The following is a 20,241-nucleotide window of genomic DNA, read 5'->3' on the forward strand; positions in this document are numbered from 1 at the left end:
CAAAGTTGTGTCGCGAGTTCCGCCATGACAGGTTGTTATTGAATATGAGTAGAAACGCGTAAGATTTATTTATATTTTATCGACATACGTACGATGTAAATATCCTTTTGCGGAGTAGGAATTCGTCGATCTATAATGCAGCATATGTAAAAATGATGCAGAAAATAAAATTTCGTTACGGCGCATACGTTAAGCCTGTTTTCCACAATCTACAGTATGCGAGAATAACTTTGTTATTATTGGTGAAGAAAAAACGTAAAGTTTATATTCCATTATGTATAATCTATGGACTTCGGAAAGAAATATTTTCTGGTTATTATTGTGATTGAAAGAAGATATAAAAGCGGAGTTCACGAAGAGGAGCGTAATATAGAATACAATTTTCATCTTGTGAAAATGTTTATTGTTTACACTAGAAGAGGAACATTCAGTCGACATTTAATCAGAGTATTTCAAGCGGGCGGTGGTAGGTCATGCCGTAAAACTCTGCGGATGGATAGTACACACTTGATGTATTCTTTGCTAAAGTTAGAGTAAACAAACTTAAAATGCTAAAGGAAAAATACGAAGAGCACCAGTACCACCAAGTAATTACAACGAATCGCCACGTATTTCATTTAATTTCATACTTCATTTAATTTCATTTTAATATCGTGTCAGAATCTATAAATGCATACGTATTTAGCTTCCAAATGTTCAATTAATTAGTTATTATTTACACATATCGATATGCATAATATATTTATTGTGAGAAAATTGAGTGTTTGTTATATTTAAGCTAATCGGGTATTCGATGCCATACGATCGATACACTTTATATTTTATCTGCACTAATCGCGCGAGCAGTGTTAGAAAGTTTGTGCATCGCTAGTATGGCCTCTTCGTTATATCGATATATAAATTCTGTGAAGCATCGTCAAATGCATGTAACGACCATTCCGCACGCAAATTGTAGAATGGGCTTGTACTTGTTTGCCTTGATTTACTCACGCGGCATAACTAATGTCATTTGACCGCAATATACTATTTCAGTAGAAGTTATCCGAGTTAAACGCGACTACACGCGGTGCCGCCGAGCTATTTCTACTTGTTAACCATTCAAACGAGTAGGCAATAATTTGTGGTATATTTCTTAAGTTATGCGCTACTCGATGGCGGAGCGTTATTTTCATTATGGGTTTACATATAGGTACTTAACCGGGTGTTCTATGATTTTAACGTTTATACGCCGAGAGCTTATATCCCGAGAGATAAGAACTGTGTTATTCTCAATATTCGCATAATAGAGCGCGCTATCGCACGATGAGAAGATATGAACAGGGATATAACGAAGACACGTAGAAAGCATGCCGCAATATATCATGCATAACAAGTGACTAGTCCAACTCTATGCCATGCACGAGTTGTCTAAGGGATGTTATTGCGCCAGACGCAATCACAATCATATTTCTTAACTATAGCGAGAGAACACACATTGGCCAATTTCTTTTCTCTTATTGGTAGCTATTCTTCCTGGTTATGCTTACGCACAATGCTTTTTCCGCGCTTGCATAATTAAACATAAACCTCTTATACACATGACGTATTGCATCTCGTAAAACTCGATGTATCCTCTGTCATTTGAAGCTCTTAAAATTCGCTCCGCAGCATCACGATCTAAATAGGAATATTATGGAAATGTCAGATCAGATGTGTGCTCATTCGAATATTATAAGTTCTTTCCGCCATACGTACAGATAATCCGAAGACAGATGGATTATTCCGCGAATATAATAAACACGTCGCTTTGCAGTACGTGCTGCGGAATTTAACGAAGATAGCAGATTCAGCGAACAGAGAGTATTGAATACCGTGTGTACTGAACATTACAAAGCACACTCTTTGATTAATTATCGTACCAACATGTTCGTCCGATTCAATTTATTATAAAATTCGTCTTCCGACATGTTTGCGGCTTAACAAAAAGAAGCATTTTTTGCAATGATGTAATTAACCTGCATTTTTATATGAATTCTTATATTTAATATTATAAATGCGTATTATTACTTTGTGCGCGTGTGTATGATGTTGCTTATGAAAATTTTTATGAAATTCCTTGAATCGTATGATCTTAAAAGAAAGTATACATCAATACTTTCATTGAAGCCTTATAAAATACCGAAATTATTTTATAATATAAGTATATTACGCTATTTTGTGTTTTTACATAACTGCAAAGACTGCTGTAATTATCAACTGTTCGCTGCCTTAACGATTCTCTTAAAGAATTATAGGATACTTTACTTACCCTCCTTTCGTAAAAACCGAGTCGTAAATGCTCAAGACATTTCACGTTAATTTTAGTCGATAATTCGGATGAGGCAACATTGAGGCAAATTATCGGGGGTAAAACAGAAATAACGGTTAATGCATACGAACATACAGTTGTAACAAATACTCGCAAAGAATACATTGCAAATAGAGCGATAAATAATTGCAATGTAAAATAATGCGATCTCTTGTCGAAATTAAATATCGAGATTGATATAGAGATCCGGGAAAATTATAAAACTGCACGATTTCAGATCTCTTAATTTGAATTCTTGTTCGAGTGTCAGCCGAAACGATACCTATCTCATATCAGAAAAATTAAGTATCTTCTTTATTATTAAGAATTATTTAAACATCTTCTAAATTATTATTAAGATATAGTAAAATTGAGATATGATATAAGGTAATTTGATTATACACAAGAAAAACATATACGAATCTGACATATATTATCGGATTACACGATAACAAGGGAAATTTAATAGAGAATAATCTTGCGGTATCATTAGTTAAAGATTAAATCTTGCATTAATAAACAGGAATAAATGTAATAAGAAGATTAAAGATGGTTAAAATTATACATAAAATAAAATTTTTACACTAAAATCTGACATTATAAGTTCAATATTAATAACAATATTGAAATATCTGTAAATTAGTAATATCAGAAGTAATAATTAAACCGCTTGGCACGTTATTAATATGCGAAAGTTAAGACAACCGTCGTGCTCGTGTAGAAACATTTATCGGCACGGTTTAATCCTACAGTCACACCAGGACATCAGCATTACCATTAGTCATGTTGTTTACTCTCGGCTCTCGGGGAAACGCTGACAGCGTAGGGATGTTTTCTTCCGTGCAACCTAGAATTGGCTCCGGCCTGGTGGAACGTGAGCTTATCGAGTAATTCCATACGTCCTCGAGGCGGGTTATCACGACGAACACGTCTGTTCCTGTTACGCACGGAGGCTGCTACGCGCGCACGTGTACGGGGGTCTCGATGCATCGGAATGACGCCCGGCGCTCCGTTTACATTGTGCGGATCCGTGGAATACGGTTCGGCGAAACAGCAAAGGCGCAAAGCTAACGGGATAGCAATGGCGGAATTAACGTATTCGCGTTACGCGAGGGGGCTCGCCATATCAGCCGCGTCTAGATGAATGCTAATTAGGGGAAGATATATGCCGCATCTCGCGCTTGTTAGAGAGCGCTATCTTCTCTTACTACCGTAGCAGATATTATCCGCCAGTCGACGATCTTAGTTCTCTCGCAGTAGTGCGAGCTGTTTACAAGCGCGACGGAGACTCTTAGAATGCAACAACATCACCCCCGTTCGTTGTATAATTCTACGTAAAAATATACGTACGCTATTGAGTATTGAGCGTGGGGCACGGACGATTGAATGAAGAATTACGTTCGTTTATTCATGACCGACACAGCTCTGCCTTCGGGAATCGAATGAGCACCTGCGCGAGAGCGTAGCACATACTATGTTTCTTGCTCTGCGTCGAGCGAACTCGCGAAAAAGCGTGGGACGTACGTCTACGTAATGTTAACACGTAACGTATAATGAGCTGATATCCTATTTCAAGTTTAATAATATCCTCGCGTTCTGTAGCTATAATAAGAAGCGCAGATTGTACCAACATTATACATGATACATTGCAATCAGTGTTATTTTTGAATATTATTTTAGATAGCTTAAGTGATTTAATGAAATGTTTACAAAGAGAAAAAAATATTAACGAAACTCGAATGGCGACGGCGAATATTAGTGCAACAGCCTGCGAACACGGTAGGTATATGAATACACGACGTGTTATGTACAGCGTCACAGTGGGGAGCAGTTTAGTTATTCCACAATCCGCAAACATATGAATTCTTCGTTGCCATTAACTAATGGTAATGGCCCAACAGAAATAGTTTCCCCACATCTACTTTGTCGAGCGACAAACTGTAATAGTGATGCAAGCCGAGTAATTTAATATAGCGTATAATTCAGACGAAATCGGGACCTGAAACCTGTTACCGCGTCTGGTTAAAGCAGCCGTGAAAACGGATCTACGAGCGGCTATAATAGCCGCTGCCAAGTTTTCGGCTATGTTAGGATAATGTTCGAATCACCGGCTGGCCCGACTAATGAGTAATTAGACTACCAAGAGATGCGCCCAATTTTAAGACTCCGCGTCATGGCCGCGTTAAGATAATGGGCTTTGCTGCAAGCTTTCGCGAAACTACCTCTCCTGTTATGAATAACAATATAACTTTGTATCACCGAAGATGCCTCGAAATCCCCTTAATCAGAAGAGATTGGAATAAAGCTTTGCACCGTATAATACCGTTGGTCGCGAATTTAATTATATGAAAATAATATATATGAGATAAAGAACTGCCATCTTACATTTGGCTCCAAAAATGCCGGAACGTAATGGAAATCAATATTTTAATAATCTACAACCAAGTTTAATTAAATAACTGTCGATGGAACATGGATTTAATTACACACAAATAAAGTAACGATATTGTTATGTAACTTAATTCAAAAATGTGGAGCGTACTGAAAATCAATCTGGCAGTTAATATAAGGGAGCTGAAAAAATATCTGTTGATGTCTGTCAAAACGATGATAACGGTATATTAACATAATTATGTGGATTTTATACCTACATACAATCAGAAGATACAGAATCGTATCAAATTGCTGTGATTCCCGCGGGGTTTTTAATTAATTACGAGTAGTATAGCAAATAACAAATGTCATTAACATAGTAAACCACACTGCCATAATTCGCGTAATGACACGCAGTACGTGGTTCGCCATCACATCTCGTTGGCTGATGTGTTTTATCTAGTTGTTTCGAAATCGTTACTCCTTCATTGGAAATATTGCGGGAATAACGCAACGATGTAACTGACGGCCTTAACCGCGAAATGACGTAAAAGTTCTCACGTCCAGAAATATTGCTGTATAACGGCGTAACTATGCCGTTTCAGGCCATAACTGCGCATTTATAAACGCAATCGTACAATGTAAGAGTGTACACCATTTCAGACGAGACCAATTGCTTCTCGGAGAAGCGTAAACGTTTACAATCTTTACGTTCACGGTCAATTAAAAAGGAATGCAGTAGATATTGCTCGCATATATACTTTTATTTATATGTACATAATATGTACATGTATTATACATTGTCGTTATATAAGTACGCGGCGCTACTAAATCGATATACCGTTTAAGCGCGAGGTAATTCCCCGTGAAGAAACAAGCGTGCAATTAGTCTCTAAACAAGCGATGTAGATTTCAGACTTAAAATACGTAACCAGGAAGCATTCGCCGAATTTAATCAGTTTCACTGCAATCGCGTGTGCATTATGCAGTTTGTGCCTGATAAATCTGTGAAATCTACGGTGAACAAAAAAATGTACACACATAACGTAGAGAAAAAAAAAATGTCACATTTACGCGACAATGGCGCCCGACAAGTCAGCTTAATGTCGTTAGTACTACTCTCGCAAGACAACGCAATTTCAGTACCCATTTAATGCGTACCTTGGATTAAGACAAATATTCGCCTTTATGTTCCCACCAGAAACGGCGTCCGTTTTTTGCACGCGGAGAGCACCTTGAGGTTTCATCAGCAGCTACAGCGTAGCAGCAACAGCATATCGGCGCCGCTGCGGTAGCTGCGATACGAGATGCATAGCCACGAATGAAGGAACTAGAGAGGAAGACAGAGAGAAAAGGAGGCGAGTGGTAAGAGCGAGAGAGGCGTAGATATGAGAGAGCGCAGAGACAGAAAGGGAAGACCGATGGAGGAAGAGGGAATATGAAGCGGGTAGCGGACGAACGTGGGGTGGAAGAAGGAGAGAGAAAGACTACCGGTACAGTGAGTGAAAATAGAATAAGAGGAGAGCAGGTAACGGGAGGACGAGACCCCCGGTGGGGGAAGGGTGGCAGGGGGAGGGGGAGGAGAGTTTCCTCCTTTTCAACCCCCGTGTTGCCGCGCGTACCGCGCGCAGAGCGGCGCGTAGGTATACGTACACACTAGGCGTCTATATTTTATATCCGGTGTACCCGAGTTGTCGCTAGGGCGCAGACTCGAGCCAATCGGGGTCGGCCGGCTCGCCAGTTACTTTTCGCGATTCACCGTGGCCGCTGTTCCGCGGCGCAGGTAGACGGACGGACAACAGTCAGTCAGTCAGTCAGTCAGTTAGTGAGACGGTAGGGAGAAAGGATGTAAGAGGCTTGTCGGCGTAATAAAGAAAGAGGAAAAGGCAGGGTAGAGAGAGAGAGAGGAGGGAAGGAAAACGCGGCGGGGAGCGAAAAGGGGTGGAAAACTGTGGCGTACGAAGGAGAGCAAAATAGAAGGCAGGAGGGTGGAAAACACGAAAAGTGCAGACAGATAAGAAGAGAGGGGGAGGGAGAGGGAGATCATAGGTGCTGGCCCCCGTACCGCATTCGCCGCACAAAAGCACAACTTGCGCACTGTTGCGCCGCGTTACCAAGCTACTGCGCGGAGCAACCGAACTGTGCCGCTCGGCCACCCCTGCCGAGCAGTCGAGTGCTTTCGTGCGGAGTGTTTACGTCGTCGCGCGGGTAAACACACACGTTGTCGTGGCTCGCGCCCCCGTACAGCTCCGTGTCCCACGCACCTCTTTCTCTTTCTATCGGCGTGAATCAGCTGGGAACGTCGACATCTCGGCGTCATTCGCCTTCGCGTAGCTCGAGTGAATGTCCCGCGCTCCTGTGAATGTGAGAAGAGCAACTTTTCACAGAGTTCGCCGCTCGCAGCACGCTGAAAATTACGAGTGCGTTCGATACGATCCAAAACGTCTAATCCGAGCTATTGAACACCTCGACTGCGATGCCTATTTTCGTGTAATAGAGACAAGATTGGCTCTTACCCACGTCAATTCGTGACTCACCTCGAACTGCCGTCTCGGAATTTACGTTTGAATTCGTTTCGTGAGTTCGTAAATCTCGCGTTTCGGACTTTATCGCGTCGCGATAGTCACGCCGGTGTGCGCGCTCGCGAGGAATTGGGAGATTAGGATCGCTCTGGCTCGGGGGATTCGCTAAATCGACGGGGTAGCGAAGCGGCGCCGGGGCACACCGTGACAGTGCAGCAGTGTGCGACGAAGGGCTTGCAACGATACGTGACTGTCTTAACCCCCGCGCTCGTTCCGTATATGTATATATACGTCGATCCGCTCCGAGCGGAACTCTCACGTCGCCGCGCGAATTGAACCTGCGTGAGTGGAGAGCACGGCACGGGGTGGGAGACAGAGAAAGACGTTGATCTCGTCATCGCGAAGCGCTGGATGTCACTACGTCATCGCGAAGCGAGGCGTACGTGTGCGGACGTACGTAGTCGTCGTCGTCGTCGTCGTCGTTTGTGCCTGGCGTAAACTCGCGCGGCAAAGTGACTACCCCGAAGTGCAGCGGTGATAAGAAGATACAGCCACGCGACGTGATCGTTAGCATAGATGACAAGCGGAGTCAAGGCATCGAACTGAGGTGAGTGGAGTCGTCTCGTTTGAGCCATATAAACCGCACTCCTATATACCTATACACGTATCGAATACCTTCGGTCAGTGATTTTTATACGATTCTGGAATCGCACGTGATACCTTGGCTGGTACATAGGATTTAATTAGAGGGAATAGGTCGGCACCGTCGCATTAATCGTGCGAGCTACCGGCAAATGAAATTATAATCGAACGGCGGGCCGGGGGCTCGAATTACGCGCCGCAGAGATAGAACCTGAGGCGCTTGTGCTTCTGGTGTTATCGTGTGGCTCCCCTCTAGAGACCTTTCCGCCCTGCTCCCGGAACGTACGTAATGAAAATTCAAGAAAACTTGGAAACTTTTCATACTTTAAAATCCAACTCTTGTTGGATATGTACGGATGCTTTCTATATTATGTGAAGCTACGATTATACACAGCTACTCCACGCAACCCTCTTTCTAATTCATATATAACCCATGTTTACGTGAGGCAAAAATATTTATGTGTGTATCTCTCTAGCTGTAATATAAAATAAACAGTGGTTGTTCGAAAAGTATATAATTAAAATTTAAAAAAATGAATGCCTATATATATATATATATATATATATATATATATGTATATATAGCTTGTAGAAAAGGCAATAAAGTTCGTATAAATTTAATCAATTACTTCCATTGCGTAATAAAAACGTTTTATTCTTCATAATCAGTAGGTCATTGCGTAACTGGAGTACATAATTGGTAGCGTACTTCTTTTTACTTGTTCCAGCGATCAAAGAAGTTTTAATGAAACTTTTTATGTCTTTGATCAAACACTTTAGCTTGAACGATATTACTTTATGAATTGTTTCTCAAACTGAGAACAAGCTACACAAGTCAAAGAGTAAAAATCCATTCCATTTACAAAGGGACTTTGTTCGATTTGTCGTCGATGATCTTTGATAATAACGGCGAGTTTTAATCTTGCGTTGAATCTTACGCAGTGACATAATGCGGTATTTTTATCAAGATAAAAAAGTCCGGTAATATATATTATATGTATAAAACGATGCGCAATATTGCTTCAGCCGCAGGGAATATGTATGTATATTCACGATACTGATAAATTTCTCTCCGATTGCGGCATCAGATCGGCGATTAGCATTCATGCCACATGCTTGTCATAAGCCGATGAACGGAGGAGGTCTGATCCTCATCGCTTCAGGGATTGCCAGGCCCGTTCTACATCCGCCGCGATCCGCGCTGCGAGCGCGCGCGTCTTGCCCGGGCGCATTCGAAGATGCGCGCTCCCACGTGCATAGGCGTACTGTCGTAATCGGAATACCAGATTGTTAAGTATCCCGGCTATCCCGGGTATGCGTGACGGTAGCGCTCTGTCATTTTGCGTAGCTACGTAAGCGTTCGGCAGGTGCTCGCGTACCACGGGTGGCTGCCATCGCGCGCGTACGCGCCACCGAGCAGAATCCTATGCAAATATGCTGAAAGCATAGCCGGGACGCTCGCGGGGTTTTAACGCGCTACTTAGCCGTGCGTTACGTGCGCTCGACAGATCGATTTGCCTAGCCTACCTTCTTGTCTCGCCACGAACCTCATATTCCCGCCGTCAGCGGCCGCGAAAGCTGGCCACGAAATGTCATTACGGTAACGCGATCTATCGCGCCCGCAAGGATAGGTCGATGATAGATTGGCGATTGAAGCGGTTTGGCGAGCAAGCCCCGGTGTATTCGCGGCCCTCTCCTGATGCCCGTTCGTTCGCCCAAGAGCGCATTTTCCTCTCGTCGCCGTCGTCCCTGGAAAAAAGAAGACGGAAATTTTTATGCGGTTATTTTGCCGCCGCTGGTAGGTAATGCGATTCTGAGTCGCGTGTACCGCGATAAGGGCGTCGTAAGCGGGGCGTGTAAACAGGGAAATTGGCAGATAGTAACGCCACGGCCTAATCTTACTTTTAATTCGCTTTTGTGAACTGGGTCGATTATACCAGTAATACGATTTATTTCCGTAAGATGGTTAATCGCAAGCGATTACTGCACGCTCGACCAGCAGATTCTTAGCCGGTTAATATGACGCCTCGGAATATATTGCGAGAAGTACAGAGATTCTGATAAAAATAACTACCGCAAGCCATGCAGCGTATACCGAGCGTATAAATATCGCAGATGATTGGCTTAACAACATAATGGTAATTTGATAACGAGACATTCACGATGTGTCTCGATATAAAAAAAATGATTCATTAAATTTAGTATTGGAATATTCTGAATACCTGTCGCGCATTAACTCGAGCACTCTAATCGGAATGTTATATTGATCGCTTTAATAATAATGCCGCACATTGTAACGTACGAATTATTATAATGCGATCGCTGAATTGCGCGCATTGTTTCTTTGTGAATGATGCATCATTTCACTTCGCGTTTAGTATCAGGCATGACTATCTCCGCTATCCGAAACCCCATTAATTTTAATGGATGCCGGGCCGCAGACTTAACACTCATCCGCACAATAGACACCAGAAGCAATTACAGAACGCATGAAAATGCACGTGTAACTGCTCTTACTGCACGCGCCGACATCGTCACTCCGAGGAGCGCGCTGATTAACATAAATTTATAATTAAGTTTCCAAGCGTGAGAAAGTTTTACATAAAAAAAAAATCCCGTACATAAAAGTTACAAAAATAAATCTATTATCTACATCGAACGTTTCTCAGTTAATGTTATCAAAGATAAAAAAAAATACAAATATGAACGAAATCAATATTTCATGTTGTTCTCGACAACTGTTATCACGAAATACTGCAAAATATCGGGCCACGATATTAACAACATCTTCCTTGGCCATCGAGCTTACCGACGCTTTCGGTCATTTCTGCCTCTCCTTCCGCTTACCGTGGGCAGTATCCAATACCCATTAATTTTAATGATGAACGCGGTCAGTTTAACACGTACCGCAGTCATTGTAGCAAGCTTGTAGGCAATAAATCATATCCCCTTGTCACACACTGAAAAGTGCATGGTTCAGATAAGTACGTACGTTATTTGGTACACCCTGCCTATCGGGCTTATCCTCACCCTCCGGGCATATACATATTTATACACGGGTGGTATACACGGGTAGTTAAAGAACATGATACCATTCTTAAATGCGATTGGGATGGCTAGCGATTATTCGTTCTGTTAAAAAGGATAATGGCTTATATATAATACATATATGATCTGCTTTCTTCGTAATTACTTATTAAATTCTTTAATACATTTTTTTTATTTAAAAAGTTCATGTCTTTTGCAACAATTTCAGTTTTATATCTAAAATAAATTTTCACAAATTTATCGACTTGAAATTTGTTTAAAATAATAAATACACCAATTTCGAAGTACCACAATTTTTCTCCCAGAATTACATCGCAATATTGTTCGCCTGCCAGTAAAGTCGAAAAATTACTACGCATTAGCGACACCACGAGAAATTACGTGGCCATATCGTGGCCCACTGAAAATCGAGAACGAAAGGCTGCTGTGTAACCGGAAATTATCATAAATTTTATAGGACTGCCACGGAGAAAGGAAAGGTTGGTGACCCCTCGGCGAGGAGAAAAAAGGAGAGAGAGGTGCGCTAATATCGCTAATATCCCGGCTTATCGATTAGGGTAACCGTGCTCGTACACAATGGCCGCATTTCCCAGCGACGAGGAACACGCGATAAGACGGAACGTGCCACGAAAAAATAATGCGTCTTTTAAATACCGAAATTACGCTAATTGTCGACGACTAACTAAAATTACAAATGTCACCCCCGCCGTATACAGAGGGGATTCATTTGTCACCTTTGGACATTCCTGACGCGGCAAAAGATCGTATATAGAACGAGAAAACGCAGACGAAGATTTTCTTTGAAAACAAGTACGTCTGTTAATGAGACGATGAGTCTCTCGTTATCTCATTCGCTCGTCGCCTACCGCCAGTTGAATATAAACGCATGTCCTCCTTTCTGGCTCTCCTTAAAATTACACACTTCGCATGCGGCAGTCATTATAATAATCGTTATTTTCACACCGGTTAAGAACTTAATAGTGATTATAAATGTCTATTAACTTTGTAAATTTATTATAAATTTACGTGAGATGGGTTATAGATACCCAAAGGAAATTTTCATTAAATAATGATTACAAAGGAAAAAGATTTTTACGCTAAATCTATTATCTGTTTTGCATATTCAAATATATATTTAGCTCTAATGTTATTACCGCTTATCGGACTTATCGACTTTTTATTTAATAAGCTCAGCAATGATTCTGAAAATTTCTTAATCAGCTTTCCAATTTAGATTTTCTCCAAATGCGTATACATATATAGATATATGTGTGAAGATTTTCGCACCTGTCTTGGTGTAAATATAGTTTTTCGTGATGCAGCATTGTTGCGCTGCGCTCACCCTTTGACCGTTAAATTATTATAGCTGTCAAGTAAGAACGCGAACTGTTGAATGTAGGACACATCCGCGCCATCAAACTAAAATATCTCATCGTTAAGATTGTACGTACATAGTAAGCGTGCATGGATTAAGGTTGTCGCATACTGTCTCATGAGGGACGACTATAGGTATTTAGCATACTACGACATTTTAAGCCGAGCACTGCTAACAAGTATTAAACACGTACGTACTACTAGAGGGGCTCACACAACGAATATTTATTTCCTCGCCAACCACGCTGCAGCACTAGAATAGCCGTAATAAAAGCGCACGTTAAAATCACTCGGCTAGAACCGAAAATGTTTGCGCTCCGATACAGGTATATTCTCCGATATATCCTATAAAAAACTACTGCGATATTTCTGATAGGCGGGAGAGAGAGAGAGAGAGAGGGCGCCGTTATTAGTATTGTATTTTATTTCTGATCTCAATGCATACGTTGCAGTACAAACGGAAATCGAGTGTTATAGCTGCCACAGGAATATTTTCGCCCGGCGCGAAAGCGATGCTTGTTTCGTATACCTTCAACAGCCGCGCGCCGCCCGCCCGCAGTGCTCGGGCGAAGGCGATGCTCCCTATTTCCTTATATGTCTCACGGAGACTTCGTGCGGTTGTATGACACGGCTGCGGCCATAACTCTCGGTATGTAGGCCAAACGGGGGTGGAGGTTCTGACTTCGTGGAGGATAGATCACCATACAAACATTCACGCGATAAGCTGCGGCTGCTTTGCATCCGCCGTAAAAGTTTTGGGGCTCATTTTCCGCGACCTCGGTCCATTTTTATTTTCTCAACCTCCACCGCTTCGGCGATTCATTACTCGTCAAGCGTAATGGCGCTATCAGAGAGTGCGAAAATAACGCGCCATTATTCGCATTTGCAGCATTTGCGAATATCTTGCAGCGGTAGACTTTCTGATAACGTTGTCTTATACCGATTCAAAAGTCGTTTCTCACTTATGATACAAATGAAAACATGATTCCGACGTTAATATAGCGTTAATATAGCGTCGATTTTCGAAATCCACATTCGCGCTATTCGCGTGCGAAGAAATATACGGGCTAATTAAACAAGCGTGAAAGTATCAATCACAACTGAAATTTGTGCACTAAAGCTATTGACATACATAGCAGTTTCAAGCAGTTATTATATGTCGTACGGGACAATCAAGGATAACGAGTGAAACTGTCGCAATAATTATATTAGTACGTTCGCGTGTGTCATTAAAAGTGCGCGAGAACGGGAAAATGAGTTTGCGAAATGTTTGCCGCTTGACTCTCTAGCAAATGCTGTTTCGACAGGTAATGACATTAATCCCTAACTGGTAACGGTGATTTTTCATAACGCAACTGTTACGATGCAAATCAATGCAATTCGCTTTTTAATAACGTTTCAAAGCGAAAACAATATTTTTAATTATGCGACAATTTCTAATAAGTCATTTATTTAATAAGTATTGCAATTTATAAATCATATACATCGATATACGTAAAACAAAAATTCATCTTTGTATTGGATACAAAAGATTAATTGATGTATCGGGTAATCCCCACCTCGTCTCTTCTCGCTTAATATATATTTTCTATAATCTATTTAAATCAATTCAAAGTATTTTAAAAATACAATAACAATTCAACAAATTGGCAATGTGGATAAGAAGTGTTTGTCATCAGCCAGAGTTTTTAAATGAATATTCACAGTTTTGGACGATTTTGAACCTGTTTTTGAAATGGGTTGTATACGTATTGACAACGGGCAATCATTCTTGGTAATTACCCGACCAACCGTCGGTTTTACCGGAGATTAAATGTAAATGCGCCAGGCACATTTGTGGAGTTGCCATGGAGCCTGCAATATTCAATATTACTAAAAGCTCTTTAGCTTACTTTTTGTACTTCATTGCAAATCTAGCTATTTTTTTTTGTATTGAAGCCGAAATTGATCATTTTATTTCTCACTGTAGTTCAGTTAAATAATGTTAATTATAACTTACTAAATCTTTTTATTTTTAATCTGTTTAAGTCTGTTTTAAATCTGTTTTTAATCTGTATAAATAATATTATATAAAAAAAATAAACTCTCTCACCGTTATTTTTTTTTCCAGTAAAAAAAAAAGTATATTTTTGCCAACTTCCGTAATGTCGATTTTAACGAACTGTAAATTTTTATTAGTAGAAAATTTCGATATCTCAAATAGAGATACAGCAAATTCCCATAGCCAATGTTTGCAAACGTTTACGTAATGAAACAGTATTCCTCAGCATATATCTACCACTGGCTGAATTGTCTATTTAGTCACAATACGGAAGACATTCTCAACATTCTGGAATTAACCGTCGCTGCCTCGAGTACGAAGTCATTTGACGTCTATCATTATTCACATTCCATTACCGCTTGTTTCACGATGTATGATGATATGAATTAAACAGAACGCTATCATATAGTACTCGACGACGGTTTCATTTTTCAAGAGAATTACGTCTGTCTTTTCCATTGTGACAGAAAAATTCTTCGCGTGGTTGCCGGCCGCGTGGAGGATGAACCCGAAGACATCATTCTACACGGGTCGATATATAGATTCTCGGTGTCATTGGTGCAGCCGTAATGCGACGGGAGATCGAGCGGCGACGCGAAATCGCGCAAACAGGAATCGCATTAACGTTGCCCGCGCGATAGAATGTCCGACAGGTCGGACTTTGCGAAGGCTTACTCTCGTTATTCGAGTCACACACGGCAAGATAACGCTTTCTCCTCCTTCCCCCTTTCGAAAACGAGCGACGTGCGCCCCTTTCCCCTTGGCATCCTTGTCCACCGGGACCTCGTAAACCCGCTGCCGTAACAATTCCTGCCCACTTTCGTGCTGCCTTCCCGTCTCTTCTCTTTCTTCCACGGTTTTCCTTCCGTCGCATTTCTGCGGCACCCGCGAGTTCTTTCCTTCTCTCCGAGACCCTCCCGCGCGAAAAGCCCCTGTCCGCATGCGACCCGAAAAATTTTTCTCTTCCGCGTCCATTTGCGAAAGTTCTCTCTTGCATCTACACCGCGAGTAAATTTCACACACACACACACACACACACACGGCATATTTGCTCACACGTACACATACATACACAAACACACAGATGAAAGACCGATGCAGAGATCGCGTATTCATTTTTGCGCATTTCTGTACGCGACTATAAGGACGTGGTATGTAAAAATCCAACGCACGTAGGGCTACTCTCCCTCGAGATGAGGGTATACCTTAAGAGCGATGGGAAACTGCGTCGGCGAAAGTTTCGCGTATACGACCTGTCCGTCTGGACAGGACGATCTTTGAAGTTGCGGGCAACGTCCGTCTGAAAAATCTTCTGGCACGGAGGAAAGCTGACTGCGAAGCGAAGGGTCTCTGTCCGGACGAGCTCGTTTACGATGCAACGACGGTTCCGTTGACCCGAGAACGGCGTGGGCGAAATTCTCTCGCTGCATGCGCGAGAAACTGTTGGCGGTTATCGCGCGCGGATATTTCATTCCGCGGTGTCTCTCGCGTAGTTAAGATTATTGGCTGTTCCGTCGCGTTGCCTCGCGGAAAAGTGTATAGCGTTTAATAAAGGGGGAGAGGGAGACCACCATCTCTCGCGATCGTGTTTGCCGGCGTGTAAGCGCGATCAAGTCAAATTAATTGATACGTAGCGACTTACATGAAGCTTCTGAGCTCCGGTCGTAAACGCTGCGCGTGAAGAAAAGTTCGGAAAGAAAGTTACGACCGTTTAGTTGTTGCCGGGAGATATATTTGTCCGTTTCCGGACCCCGGCAAGTTTGGAAAGTTATGACGCATAGGAGCAAAGTGAGACTGAAATTAAGAATGAATGAATCTTGCTTGACTCTAACTGGTATGATAATTCACGTTCGGGTCACGCGCGCGCGCGCGTGCTCACTTCTATACTGTCGTCGTGCAAATATTTGTCATGTAGTAACTTGGGCTGTCAAAGCGACATTTGGAAAAGGGTAATTAAACTAGACGGTATGCTTTATATGTATGAAGGGTTCTTATCTCAACAGACGGCTATTATTAGATAAACCTTAGAAACTGCGCCGCTACAAGTTTGAGTACACTCTCCGCTCGTCGACATTAATTTGACAATACAAATGTGCAATGGCGTCGACGCTGTGGTATCACGTGGGATGGATTAACAATTTCGGATAACGCTGACAACGAGCGTGCGAATATAACGCTCGAATAATTAGAGAAATGTGTGTAGATGCGTATTTCAACTACAAACAAATGTCAAAACGCACCCGCGCTGGGCGCGAGCCAAAGCGATAGAGGCGATATATATGTGTATATATATATATATATATATATATATATATGGTAAGCTATGCGTTACCCCTAACGCGTCGGGTCCATTTTCCATTATATCCCGATGAAATATAAACCGTGCCGTAAATAACAATCCTTTATATTGAACCATGCGCGGCGCATGCATTACGCCCTGCGACGTTTATGCCAGCGTGATCGAGAGATACGTGAACCGGTTCGCGGACGATGCATTAGGTCACAGCTATTTCGCCGAAAATTTTCACGGCATCGCCGTCTCGTGTGTGTCGCCGTTAACATTAGAATATATGCCCCACAGATCGATCTATTACAATTGTTTCTCTCGCGATCGAACCCGTCGACGAGCGCGACCAAGTCGACGTGCAAATAGAATCGAATTTACGAGTAATTATGTCGATTGTGGATTACCAAGGCACGCGTGATCTCTTTATGATAACGGTCGTTTATATTGCGTCCCATCGTCAAGCACAGTCGAATGGCCCCGATTGGCCACAGTATATCAGCGATTGTCAGCCGTATTAAAGAGACCGTGTACGCGAGTACTCGCAATCATTTATTAAACTAACCGTCGACGCACGGAATTCGGAATTGACTCAAAGGTCTCGGCAGGTACATTGAACTGGTATCCCTAATGCTCGGGTTAAGCAAAGCTTGTGCCTGTAAATTGAGTTGCGACCATATCTAGTTAAATGTTAGGTTCGCATCGCTGACACTACCGTCGTATCGTGTCCCCGCGGACGCTTTCGAATAAACGAAGTTTCGAGTTATGGCGCGCGCGTACCGTCCCCTTGCCGTAAGTTACTATAGCATATATATAGTATTCTATTATGTGCCGACATACAATCGTGCATTTGTGTTATATGACCTCGAAAACATCCTGACCCTCATTATCACAGATGTGCTTCAAAAGCGCTCAGTCATATGTGCCACAAACTTCTTGCAGATAAATGATTCCTTATAAGTTGAAATGTAATCAGTGAATAATAAATAGCAGATATTTTAAAGATTAAAAGGCCATAAATTAACACAATGTATCTGGTATATAGTTATACCATATCAATAATACATCATGCTATTGAATATCAATAATGATACATTTTTAATATTTTAAATGTTTTTTTTTTCTTTATATTATATAATGGAAAGTTATACATTTGTAACAAACATTATTGAATACTCATTGAATAGTTATTAAAATATTAACGCATATTTTCGTGCTATTGAAAAACATTATCAAATTTTAAACATGTCGATTTATCGGTCATTGGCTGTGAAAGCATATTTCTATTCAAGAGTGAAAAAATATATGTGAGGTAACGATGGGAAAGCCGATTTGCATAATTACGAAACGGCTGCTGGTTGAGATGCCCTATCGATCGATTTCTGATAGAATTTTTCACAGGCAGCCGATCGTAAGAAAAAACAACTTACTTTGTTGACGGAATAAAAATCTAGCTACCTATACTGAACGTTTGTTTTCACTCTCTTCCCGTAATCTCAATTTCTATCGATTGCAAAATAAAGAACACGACTGCTATTTGTCTATCATATCGAGTGAAAAACTATGTTTATTCGAGATAAATTTTCACTCGGTGATGATATTAATTTAGACGCGTTCCTTATGGTATGAATAATAATTTCTGACGCTTGGGATATCAAACTTGATGTTGACATTATATAATCTATGATTATAAATAAACATCAGCCTCAATCACTTGTAAAGCATATCAAATGAATATATGCTAAATATTATAAGTTGTAGTAGTCACTTAGATTATTCCACAGCGTATAGGGAGTTCAAGAGGGCGCATTAGTTAAAACAGCGCTTGACTGCCTGGCGATGATGGCAGTACATCGTGCGCCAACTTTTTCGGATATATGAGAGTTTTTCTCGGTTTAATGGGAGAAAATAAATATGCGTGAAAAAGTTCTCTTTTCTCATTTTTTTCATTTCGAGTTTTCCCATAGTGAGTATCATCGTATATTTCTGCAAAACATCTGAGAAAATATAGAAATCGAGGAATGTTGGAATTGGAATTCATTCCTTAATATTTTTTGACGTATTTAATTAAGCAAAAATTATTAAAACATTATTAGTGATAGAATAAAGTTAACGGCCAGAGAAACAAACAAGTAAAGATGTAGCAGTATAATAAAAATAATATTGTATTCATATAAAATTGAACGTTTCTTATATACTACATATATACAATATTTAATAATATATGTATATACGTGTACATACATATGTTATATAATACATGTATTATTATATAATATATCATTAACAACACATTTTATTTTATAATTAAAAAATATATTATAGATACTAATTAAAAATAGGCATCTATGTATTTGCCTAGTAAAAATCATGATATTATTAAAAATTTTAAATATAAAATAGTTTTCTGGATTCTAAGGATGTCTACAAAATTTTAAGATATCTCCTAATTGTCATAATCTTCTAATTGTCTAATTGTCTAATGTATCTGTCTAATTGTCATAACTGATGAGATTAACAAGATGCCAAGAATTCTCAATCAATAATAATTAAATTTAAATATATCTCATCTTGAATAAGTTAACACAAAGTTATAACAAGAAATTGATTTGAATATATCATGATTTCTGCTTTAAATAATGCATCGATTTTATTTTCGCAAATAACCCACAGTATCTCGCAAATTAATCGACTCAGAGAAGCAGTTTTATACTCGTTGGAAGAGTTAAAGTTTTAGCGTTCGAAAGAGATCAAGTTTATCTTGCTGCAATTTTTCTACGCAAAGATATTAGCGATAATATCAATTCACGATCTCAATAAAAAACGTCTGTCAGAACGAAGATCTTCGCACGAAATCAATTTTATTTTTCGTGATTAATCAGATGATATCTCGTAAACTAGTCAACCGAGATAAGCAATCTCGCACTCATTGGAAGGGCTAGAAATCTTAGCTTTTAAACAAGATCTAAATCATCTCGTTGCGATTCTTTTGTACGGAGATATCGAAGATCATATCGACTCGTAAATTCGATCTAATAGAGGAATTGACAAGTGCGCGTGTACGCGTTTCTCAACAACGTATCATGTTTCAAAATACTTGTTCTATACGTTTTTTACTTGTTTTTTTAACGTATCTACCGATTTATATGAAAAAAATACACGTTTTCTTTCATGAATGGTGCGCGCGTGCCAAATTTTTAAAACGCTATAACTTCACAAAAAATACACATAGCGACATACAACCAAAACTAGTCTTCAACGTTTTGCCGTTCGCGTTACGTAAATATCTCTGTTGAATACGAATGCTCTCATTATGATGCATTATTTGTATAGATGAGGACTGTTAAAGAATCAAACGCTGATTTATAAAATATAAAAAAGTGCGATTAATAAAAATATTGGAGTATCTAAAAAGATATATCAAAAATGTAAAGAAATAGCGTCAATCATATCTATCTTCATTATGATAAATATTGTTGCTGAAGTTATATGTCTTGTTTGGAAATAATATTCAGTAAAAATATCAGATAAATCAGAAAAATGGCAATAAAAGTGAAGAGAATACAAGCAATAAAAATTGGAGAAATGAGTGAAATATTCAAAATATTTAACAAGTATATTTACTTGATCG

The sequence above is a fragment of the Wasmannia auropunctata genome, unplaced genomic scaffold (assembly GCF_000956235.1).
Source record: "Wasmannia auropunctata unplaced genomic scaffold, wasmannia.A_1.0 LD335996.1, whole genome shotgun sequence".
In the NCBI taxonomy this organism is placed as follows: domain Eukaryota; kingdom Metazoa; phylum Arthropoda; class Insecta; order Hymenoptera; family Formicidae; genus Wasmannia; species Wasmannia auropunctata.